Below are 11461 nucleotides of genomic sequence, written 5' to 3' on the forward strand. Positions count from 1 at the left end.
AACTCTGAAAGATAACTTTATTTAGTTTTCTATGATGCAATCCTAGATAAAGAAAAAAAAACGGGCTGACATATAGATTAGGGTCTACCGATAGTAGTTAAAACTTAAATCAGTTCAATGAAAGACCAACTTCGAATTTTTAAATTATGTGTTGTTACAAAAATGAAAATTAAAAATGTCGTTAAACAATTAACTACTTACTTACATTATAATATTTGAGTATTTATACCTATATTACTAACGCTGTAGATAGATTTTTATATCGAAACTAGCTGACCCGACAGACGTTGTTCTGTATATAATATTATTAATTATGTATGGTCACATCAAAGGAAAAACAAATTTGTTGTTTTTATTTAATTTAGCAGCATTTTATTATTTATTCACCTTTTAAACCTTCTCTGGACTTCCACAAATAATTCAAGGCCAAAATTAGCCAAATTGGTTCAGCCGTTCTCGAGTTTTAGCGAGACTAACGAATAGCAATTAATTTTTATATATATATAGATATATAGATTAGAATTCAAACTACTTATGTAGTTGACACTTATTTTAATCAAAGAAGTCCGCGATATTGGAATACGCAGCACTGAAGACCGATATTTCATTACCTACTAGGATTATTAGACAATTGATAAAATCATAACAATCAATAGAGTTGAATTAACTATGTAACTTGTTTTTACTTCAATTCTGCTAATAGAGCTTGTTATTATTTCAAACACTGTAAATACTTGTAAGTACTCTCCTTTGGGAGGCTCCTTTGCACAGGATGCCAGCTAGATTATGGATAACACGACGGCGCCTATTTCTGCCCTGAAGCAATAATGTGTAAAGTGTAAACCTTATCGTGTTTCGGTCAGAAGAGCGTCGTAGCTAATGAAATTACTGGGCAAACGAGACTTAACATCTTATGTCTCAAGGTAACGAGCGCAATTGTAGTGCCACTCAGAATTGTATGATTTTTCAAGAATCCTGGGCGGCCCTGCATTATAATGGGCAGGGCATAAAATAAAAAGTATATCTTACTCAACGGAAGTACTGATTGCAGAATATAAATGGCAGAGAGGAAATGCGAATGCAGTCGTTTAACGCAAGGACTGTTAGCTCCTATAAATGTAAAGATAAACATACAACACGCAGCTCTATCATATGTCTGGTTGAATTAGTAGACAGGTACCTATACCACAACTTTACAAAGTTACATTTTCATTAACTTTATTCTTTTATGATATACCTAACAAATGAAAAATGTGCCATACGGTGCTTACGTAGATTACTATTTGACGTTTTGTGTGTTCGGGACGAGAATCATCTGAGGGGGTGGTGCCACAGTAGCATCAGGGTAAATCTTAAAAGAAGCGCCAAATATAAAATAATACTTATCACTCTAGCGACGCGTTTTCCCATAATAAATTTTTAAAAATTATATTTAACTAGTATATTATTTTGTACAACGGAAGTTGAATTTTTTCACTATTTACAATTGCTACATTCGACATACTTCATACCATACCCTGTGCTAACACCAGCGCCATTGTGGAAGGTTTTTTGAACTGTTATTTACTACATCAGCTGGACACTTTTTCAACTTTTGTCCCTTAAGAGATGATACTCCTTGCCTCTAGTTTGTAGGGTGTTTTCTAGGTTGTAGTAGTTGTCCATAGTTCACATAGTTCAGGATTTTGGATTAAAAGAGATTGTCTAACCATGTCATGTCTATTCCGCTTCAAGCTAATATTCCAATTTTTTAATACTTAACTTTGAGATCCGGTTAGATCACAAAGTGCGGTCGAACCTTATAGTATTAGTGATTTTATTGTACGTCCTTCGCACGTCTTCACATGTTTCAGATCCTATCGAAAATCAACTTACCATGAAAAACCATTCATCTTGCTCGACCACCGGACTTTATCATTGCGTTGACATGGGACTCGGCAGAGATTGTATTGAAGGCGCATAACTTGACAATAGGATTTTAGTAGCGGATGACGTAGGGCCCTCGACATGTGCAAATTAGCAGCATTACGTCGCTGTTATCCAAGAAATTTTTGTGCACGAACAACCAAACTGTGGGATACTCTTCCTTCTTCTTCTATCTTATATCCAGGTAGATATGACATCAATCCACCTCGGGTGTTCAGTTCAATTTACCTGTGATCAGTTCAGCTACTAGTGACACAGTTCCATCGGAGCTTATCGCACTTCCAGTTTATGTTGCGTTATTTAGACTAATGTCTGTTTCCATTACGGACGCCAGTCTTTTGCCAGTTGGACAGGCAGTGTCAACCAATCTTGTAAGATAGGTACTCTATCTACCTCTAATGAGCTAGGTAGCTTGGATACAATAATTCACTGCGTTACTTCATATGAGATTACTTTACGCAGATATTGTGTTACGTCGGTTTAATAAGGCTTGCCACCAAATAAAGTGATATATATACCTACTTTACATGCTACGTAACAACAAATTACGGTTTTTATTTTTTCTTACAGCAATTTAATGAGCCAATCAATATTCACGAATATATTATAACATCAAAAATCATTTTTGTACAATATATTCGATTACAATACCAACGTAAAAGACATGGCCACAAAATTTGCAGGAAGAAGAACTTATGAAGGGAAATATACGTAAAGTAAATCGTAAACAGTGCAAACGTGCTCTTAACATTTTGAAATATTAAATTTAGTTGTTGTTCGCTATTTTACTTAAATCTTGTACAATATAATTGTTAGCATATCAGTTAATACTTTGTGAAAATCAGTGCAGTGCAAAATACTTGGATATTATTGAAAATTAGATATAAATTATGTTCAAGTGAATATCAATAACGACGGTGATTCTAAATTCTTTCATACTTTGTCAACGTCAAAATTAATCACAATTGTTAACGCAATTAGGAAGAAACATAAGATTGAAATTTTCGCCTATTCGCCCACAATATATTAATCCTGATTACACCCCAGAAAAACCGCAATACCAATATATAGTAAGACCTAACAGAAAACGTCCCCCTAGACCATCGCAAGATGAAGGATATAAGCCAGATATAGGTGAAGAACCCAGTTCAGGATATGGTCAAAGGCCAAATAAACCTAATGATAATAGTCAGTAGTCAGAGAATTTCCGTAGTTACTAGTAAGTAACTACGGAAATTCTCAGGATAACTCTATTTATGTTGAAATTTACGATCCACCGAGACCGTACAGACCATATGAAAGACCGTATTATGGAATTTCTCAAGGGTCATCAGCTCAAAATTACGGTCAAAACTATGGACATAATAGTAATTCATACAATCATGCTTCATGGAGTCAAACTGGTTATGGACAAAGTCAAAGCTACAGACCACAAAAACCAGCTTATGGTGCAGGAGAGATTAATGATTATAATACGTATACGAACGATAAACCATCAAATCAAAATTCAAACATTAGTCAAAGTAAAAGTGAAAATTCTCATGCAAGTCAATCGTCTTATGGTGATAGTCTGTACGGCAATGAACGCCCATCATATGCACAAAATCCAAATTATAATAAACCAAGTTACAATGAAAATACAAACTCATATGGAACAGGACATGGTGACAATTATAACAGTTATTCGGGCTCTAATTATGGAAGCAACATAGAGCATGAGTTGTATAGCCTAGTGGTCGCATGGTTCGTATATATATGTCAGGCACCGCGATCGAGCCACCTGAGGCACATTTTTTTTTTTTTTTGTTTTAATTTTCAATAATGCCATTAGAATGCGCTAGATGTTCAGTAACTATCCCTGTTACACATAAACGTTTAAAGTGCACAAAGTGTACTAAGGTATACCATAATGATTGCGTTGGTTATAGCGGTGAAAACAAACCGAGAACGCAGTGGGTTTGCCCAAGCTGTACACCAATATCGAAAACGGCCACAACATCTTTAGAGGCGACATATTCTACCAAAGATATCCCATTAGATCTTTTAAACAAAATTGAAGATAAGGTTATAAGTTCCATCAGAAACGAATTGCCAGCCATAATTCGAGATATATTTGCTTCTGAACTGAATCCGATTAAAGAACAACTTCAAACTCTGAATGAATCCACATTATTACTAAATAAAAAATACGAAGAACTCGTAGAAGTCGTAAATACTAAAAGTAAAGAGATTGCTTTTCTTCATACCGAAAATAAGGAGCTTAAAGACACAGTACTTGACTTGCAAAACAGACTCTCTACAGTGGAACAATTTGCTCGACAAAGTAACGTTGAGATAATAGGTGTTCTTGAACACAGAAACGAAAATACCAATAAAATTATTGAAAAAATTTGCAGCGTTACTGGATTTAATCTGTAGTCCCCAAAAGAAATACTATTTGCCACTAGAGTCGCTAAGAGCAATCAGGAGTCAAAAAACCTAGGAATCTAGTGTGTCAATTTCCAAACAAATTTGTTCGAGATAATTTCCTGGCAGCGGTTATAAATTATAATAAAACGCACAAGGAAAAAAAACTTTCTTCTTCTCTTTTGGGTATATCAGGCCCTGTAACGCCTGTATATGTGCATGAACACTTGACTCGTGCTAACAAAATCTTGCACGCTGAAACAAGAAAGCGCGCTAAAAGTAACAGATTTAAGTTTATTTGGGTGCGAAACGGCAAAATTTTTATTCGACGGGAGGAGTCTAGTCCAGCGAAGAATATTTTGAGTATTGAACACCTTGAACAATTAATTAAGTAGCTATTTTTAATTTGAGCAGTTTGTTATTTCTCCATTATTTTCGTTTATATTTTTCATAAAACTTTTTTATGTATAAAAACCGAAACTTAAGCCGTAAATATAGTATAAGTGATACCTGTGATGTTTACTAACAAAAAATTTGGGGTCTAAGAACGAAGCTTCAAGAAGTGCACAAAAATGTTTTAACAAATAATTGTATGATTATAATCTTGACCAAATCTTGGCTAAACAATAACATCTTTGATAGCGAAATATTTGATAGTCGATATGAAATTTACAGAAGAGATAGGCAATTGAATTCATTTTATAGTCACAAGGATGGAAGAGGAGTTTTGATTGCCGTTCATAAATCTATTAAATCATATAGAATGAGTCAATTTGAAAGTATTGCGGAGGATCTGCGAAATTCGATCTAACACTCATTTAATACAAAAATTCAATCACTGCGCTGTCTATATTCCACCTCCAATCAATAGCACAGTCCTTGAATCATTTTTTACACATTCTTCTGTCGCTGCCAATGAGGCGGACAATCATCTTATAGTAGGCGATTTTAATATGAGCTCTATCTGTTGGATTAAAGATAGTGACAATGAGTTCCTACTCCCGGACTACAGGGACAATGCAACAAGCAGCTCTTTAATTGACTTTTTAGCTCTTTGTAACACTAGACAGTACAATAATGTAACAAATTCCAACAATAAGATATTAGAATTGGTACTCTCTGATATTGAGACTGTGGCAGTCAATAGAACTTTAGATCCAATCTCTATAGTAGATAGTCACCATCCACCATTAATCATATCATTAAATCTGCTGCCTACCAGATATTTAAATGTAAATAAATCTGATATTAAGCAACCATTTAGTTTTCATAAACGGAATTATGAAAGTATAAAACAAGAACTGTCATCTACAAACTGGTCATCTATATTTGTCGACGGTATGGACGTTGATAAATTGGTTTTAGAATTCTACTCTGTGCTAAACAAACTTATCAAAAAGCATATTCCCCTAAAGCGTAAACGAAATTCGAAATACCTGTTTGGTTTACAAATTCTCTTATTAGGTTACTAAATGAAAAAGAAAAATTTCGTAGACGATACAAGAATAATTATAAAAATGAAATGGATAAAATACAGTATAATTTATTAAAAGACAGAACTCAAGTTATCTTAAATAAGGCCTATGATAAATACATAATGAAAATTCAAAACGATATTAAGACAAATCCAAAAGCATTCTGGTCTTATATAAAATCTAAGCGAGACAATAATTCCAACTTTCCTGCAGTTATGAAATATAATGATATATCAGGAAACGACGCATTTTGCAATGACATTGCAAAATGTTTTGCAGAATATTTTTCTTCGGTTTATATAAAACCACTATCTTCTTCATTTACGTCAAATAGCTTATTAAGAACTAATTTCAAAAACGATTATAACAAAGTACAAATTAAAACTGAAGAGGTAAAACGTACATTAATTTTACTTGATAAAAATAAAGGAGCTGGTATTGATGGTATACCCTCTATATTTTACAAAAGTTGTGCAGCTGAACTCTCGTTGCCGCTAACAGCCATTTACAATGCATCTCTAGACAATTCATTCTTTCCGACGGAATGGAAGCGAGGTCTAGTAGTACCAATTTTTAAACAGGGCAACAAATGTGATATTAAAAATTAAAGGCCTATCACTGTCTTGTCCACCCCTGCAAAAATATTTGAATCGCTTATTTATCCACACATTTCGTGGCAAACTAAACATCTAATTACGGAAAAACAACACGGTTTCGTAAAAAATCGATGCACTCTTACAAATTTGTTAAATTTTACTGGATCAATTATAGATAAAATAAGCGATGGAAATGAGGTTGACGTAATTTATACTGATTTTAGTAAGGCATTTGACAAAGTTGATCACTGCATATTACTAAAAAAGCTTAAAAATATATACACAATTCCGAAATCACTGGTTATCACTGGTTATCACATCACAATTCCGAAATCACTGGTTGTCAAAGTCAGTGGATATCATTCCAATGAATTTCAGCAACTTTCTGGTGTCCCCCAAGGCTCTTATTTGGGCCCGTTACTTTTCACGCTTTTTATTAACGATATTTCAAAACATATTATTGATTCTAGTTATGAATTATATGCTGATGATCTAAAAATATATCGAACAGTGAATTGCCGTCTTGATCAAACTAAGCTACAAAATGATATCGATCGTGTGTCACTTTGGTGCGCTACAAACCTTATGCAGCTTAATAAAAATAAATGCAATCATTTAATAATATCAAGGAAGCATATAAAGTTTAAAACCACGTATAATATTGATGGCGTTTTGATTAAAAATACTGATGAAATTAAAGATCTAGGCGTAATTGTAGACAATGAACTTAGTTTTAGCAGCCACATTGATAAAATTGCACAAAAAAGTCATAAAATGCTTGGTTTTATATATTATTTTTATTTTCGATTTATTTTTATTTTATTTATATTTTCGAAATACTAGAGACTTTAAATCCACTGAGTCGCTAAAAATACTGTTTAATTCTTTAGTAAGACCTATCCTTGAATATAACTCAGTAATTTGGTGTCCATACTACAAAAAATACATAGCTCGAATAGAATCAGTGCAGAAAAAATTCGTGTCTAGACTCAGTTATATCGGTTAAAACCTATCATATTTATGATTATTAAAAAGGCTAATTAATCTTGAAATTGATTCCCTGGAAATGCGTAGAAAGGCGGCCCAGTTGATTTTTCTTTACAAACTCATAAACAACCTAATAGACTGTCCAGATATTCTTCAAAATATTGGCATTTGTGTACCGTCATTTAATTGCCGAATAGGTACTTATTCCCCAATATTTATTAAATTTTATAGAAATAACTACGGATTAAACTCTCCCATTCAACTCATATGTATAAGCAATAATAAAATATTTAAATTAGATAATAACATCGATGTATTTTCAAATTTTAACTTTTATAAAAAACAGGTGTCCTTGTCATTAAAAGGCTTAAATATAGATTAGTAACTATGTAGTATTAGTATTAGTAGTAAATTCACTATTGTTATTTTTCCAATTTGTTTTTAGCATTAGTTTTTTAGTTTAGTAACGATGTGCATACCTTTAATTTAGATATGTAAATAGTAACACTAATTAATGTTTAACTTTTCGTATATGTAAAATTATGTATCTAGTTGGTAAGCCTTAATAAATAAATAAATAAATAAATAAATAAATACTTAGTTTTCATCACTGACCGATGATGAGGTAATAGTGTAGTATACTTTTGTTTTCGTAGTCGAGATCTTTGGGGGAGGCTTTTCTCCAGCAGTGGACATCTTCGGGCTGATAAGATACTTCCGTTAATCGCAAGCGACTTACAAAGTTCTCAGGCTCTGACTACGTATTTAGACTTTTTAGATTTTACTCGATTTTTAAAGCCGACAACTTTTGGAAGTCATTGAGTAATGTAAGGCTGGGTAACAGGCTCGGCTCACCCAATGGTATCATTCATCATAGTTACACATCGCTACATTCCCCAGATGAACTCTGGCAGTCCTGTGCTGGTGCTAAGGGATGGTGGATACCAACTGCTGGGCATCATCCAGAAAGAACCGACCACTCCGCTTTTGGCCGTCTCCGTTACCAACTACTACTCATGGATCCATAGTGTTATCAATGAAACTATTTAAACTTGCAAAACATTGAAATAAATTTGCTGACAATAATGGTGTATGTATTAATTTAAATAATTTATTTTTTTATTTATTAATATAATTTTATATAAATACAAATTTATTTATTTAGAATTTTTGCGTGCTGGCTTCGACAGGTTTCCTAATTCATTTCAAGCTCTTTTGGGATCCGGAAGATCTTTGGCAGTGACTCCTGTAGTTAACGATACAGATTCTTCTACTTACGCTCGCAGATCTCGGTCAGATGTCACTGCAGTGGTTTCCGGAGCACTACAAGCTGGCAAGAGTATTGTAGGAGGTGGCTACTGAAGTTGATATAAAGGCCTGTGGCTAATACTAGGATTTAAGCCGATTTCTATTGTACAGAACTTTTATTTAACTCAATATTTTTACTATAGTGATGTATATGTTTCTTTCCTTAATAAATAAATAAATGCGACGTCTCTCCGCTACCATCGACTCAGTTGTTTAATACTTCAGCAGCCAGAAAGTCTTCGTAAGTAAATATATCTGGGCTTAGAAAATATATTGCGTCAGTAGACAGTGGTACTTACTGGTAACACTCGTCTCAAACTAGGTTCGGTGCGTATGGTGTGGAACAAACACGCCACCGTCTTTGCATGTGTGGGATACTGTAATCTGCACATTTAGCGAGATACTTTACTGACCAGTATTAACAGCTGACCGGAGATTACCCGCTTCTATCCTACTCCGTGTATCCGAGAGCTGCTCTGTCAACGTAATGTATTGTATATTGTGGTGCTTAGGTATCGTGTTACAAAAATACAAATTAAAATAAATAACTTCTGTATTTTACTGTTCTAAAACCAATATAAATATAGTGCCAAAATAAATTGATAAAGGTACTATTTAATTATAATTATTTAACGCCAATTGAAATACTTTACAAAAAAATAAATTTACTAAATGTTACTCAAACATATATTTATAATACTTGTTTATTAGTAAGAAAAATTTTAACGAAAAATATACATACACAAATAAGTTTCACTAAAAACGTACAAGTTCAAAAAAATATTTTAAGAAATGCAAATAATATAATATGTCGAGCACCAAGAACTAATTACGGTAAGAAAAATATTATGTACGAAGGCGTACAATTATATAATAAACTCCCCAGTGACATAAAAAATACAGAATCTTTACAAACCTATAAAAAACTCCTGAAACATTACATATTGAACAATTATCAAAATAATAAATAATAATCCTATATTCCAGTATATTAGATGTAAACCTACATATATTATTAATTAATATGTGTACAATACTATAATACTAATAACAACATTATAATTTAATACTAATAACATACGCAACTATAAAAATAAATTCAAAACTTACCGAATTAAACATATATATTTACTATACATATCTACTTTAAATGCTTTAATTAACATAAAATACATACACGTAATTAGTGTCATTCAAAAAAAAACTATACTTACCCCGACGTGCCATGCCGTATCTAGTAGCTCTTAATGCATGTGTTGATCATAATGTTTACGCGGTTTTTTCATTTCTACCCACTTTGTTTTGTATAGACTCGCAGTACTACGAATAAGATACCTAATGTTTATATTGTTTTCTCATGTAAGTGAATATGTTCTGTTCTTAATGAGAATAAAGTTCTTTAACCATAAAAGCATAACAGTGATGGTTTAAATTTTTCCCCTTATTGAAAGCAGCTAGCCATTTAATGATACATAATAATATGATAATAAGACAGCGCTTCATAATTAATCCGTTTCATTGATTCATGTCAACTTTCACTTTCAAATCGACTCATAATTTAACGTCACTTAACAAGCTATAAAATAACTAAGTGGTCTTGCCGTAAATATTGTTAAAACTAAGAAGATAAACTTCTTGAATTCAAACATGGATAGGGTTTATTATTTTTGAATCTTCGATCATCTTCCGCATTACATATACATTTTTTCAAGTTAAATATTTACCTAGTAAGGCCCCAACACAATAAAAATTAACAATAGAAGGGTTTGGTAATTTTAACGCACATAATAAAATTTAAATATCTGTATTTTACAGTTCCCATTAATAATCACAATTTGGGCAGCGTTACCACTTAGAATTCACAATAAGTAATGCCCCCTCGAACTTAGCGCTCTGGATTATATAGGGCACGACCGTCTAAACTCTAACGTGATGATGCTTCCAACTGTTCGTGTAAGTTAGTGGCACTACAGCAGTGCCAACTAACTTACACGAATCAAGTTAACTAAAGATCTAAATATTATATGCTATTATTGGTACAGTAGTTAAATAAATATAGTTATTAATTGGGATATCTCATGATAGTTCAAGACGTTGGTAGCGCTTGTTAGCACATCAAGCTGACACAATGTTACGGAAAACAGAATAGCTGTGATTTCTTTGCATAAAGTGGTTATGGAGTAGTCGGTTTATTTCAAGATACTTCAAAAGCCAGGTATCAGTCAGCAGGTTCGTATATCGTAGGTACTTATTAGATAGACATACCGACATATCCCTTGTCGAATACCTAAAAAGGCTATTTATACAGTTAAAGCCAGAATTCTCCGAAATTCTATAAGGCAGGCATTTTCGAATTATTTTGGGCAAAAAACCCCTTTTCCAAAATGAACTGATACCTCAGACCCCAATAGCCTATTTTTTTAAATTAAAAATCGAATCTCTACATTTTCCTAGTTTGTATGGAGGGTACAGGCTATATAGATAGATGGAATCAGAAATGAGGAGATCCGTAGGAAAACCAAAGTCACTGACATAGCCCAAATAATTGCGAAACTGAAGTGGCAGTGGGTAGGGCACATAGTTCGACGGACAGATGGTCGTTGGAGAAGTAAAGTCCTCTAATGGCAACCAAGTACTGGAAGGCGCAGTGTTAGTGGGCCCCCCACAAGATGGACCGACGATCTGGTCAAGATCGCCGGAATACGTTGGATGAGGGCAGCGCAGGACCGAACGTCGTGGAAATCTTTGGGGGAGGCCTTTGTC

At 33.3% G+C, this 11461-nt stretch overlaps 1 protein-coding gene across 1 annotated transcript in view; it reads left to right on the forward strand.

Annotated features, from left to right (window-relative positions):
* LOC126979570 (protein-S-isoprenylcysteine O-methyltransferase) overlaps positions 1-8453 on the forward strand; it is a 29996-nt gene extending 21543 nt beyond the window's left edge. Inside the window, exon 6 of the transcript XR_007732843.1 lies at positions 8291-8453. The gene's annotated coding sequence lies outside the window, so the exon portion shown is untranslated. The remainder of the gene's footprint in view (positions 1-8290) is intronic.
* Positions 8454-11461: the final 3008 nt, after the last annotated feature.

This window comes from Leptidea sinapis, chromosome 3 (genome assembly GCF_905404315.1).
Source record: "Leptidea sinapis chromosome 3, ilLepSina1.1, whole genome shotgun sequence".
Lineage (NCBI taxonomy): Eukaryota > Metazoa > Arthropoda > Insecta > Lepidoptera > Pieridae > Leptidea > Leptidea sinapis.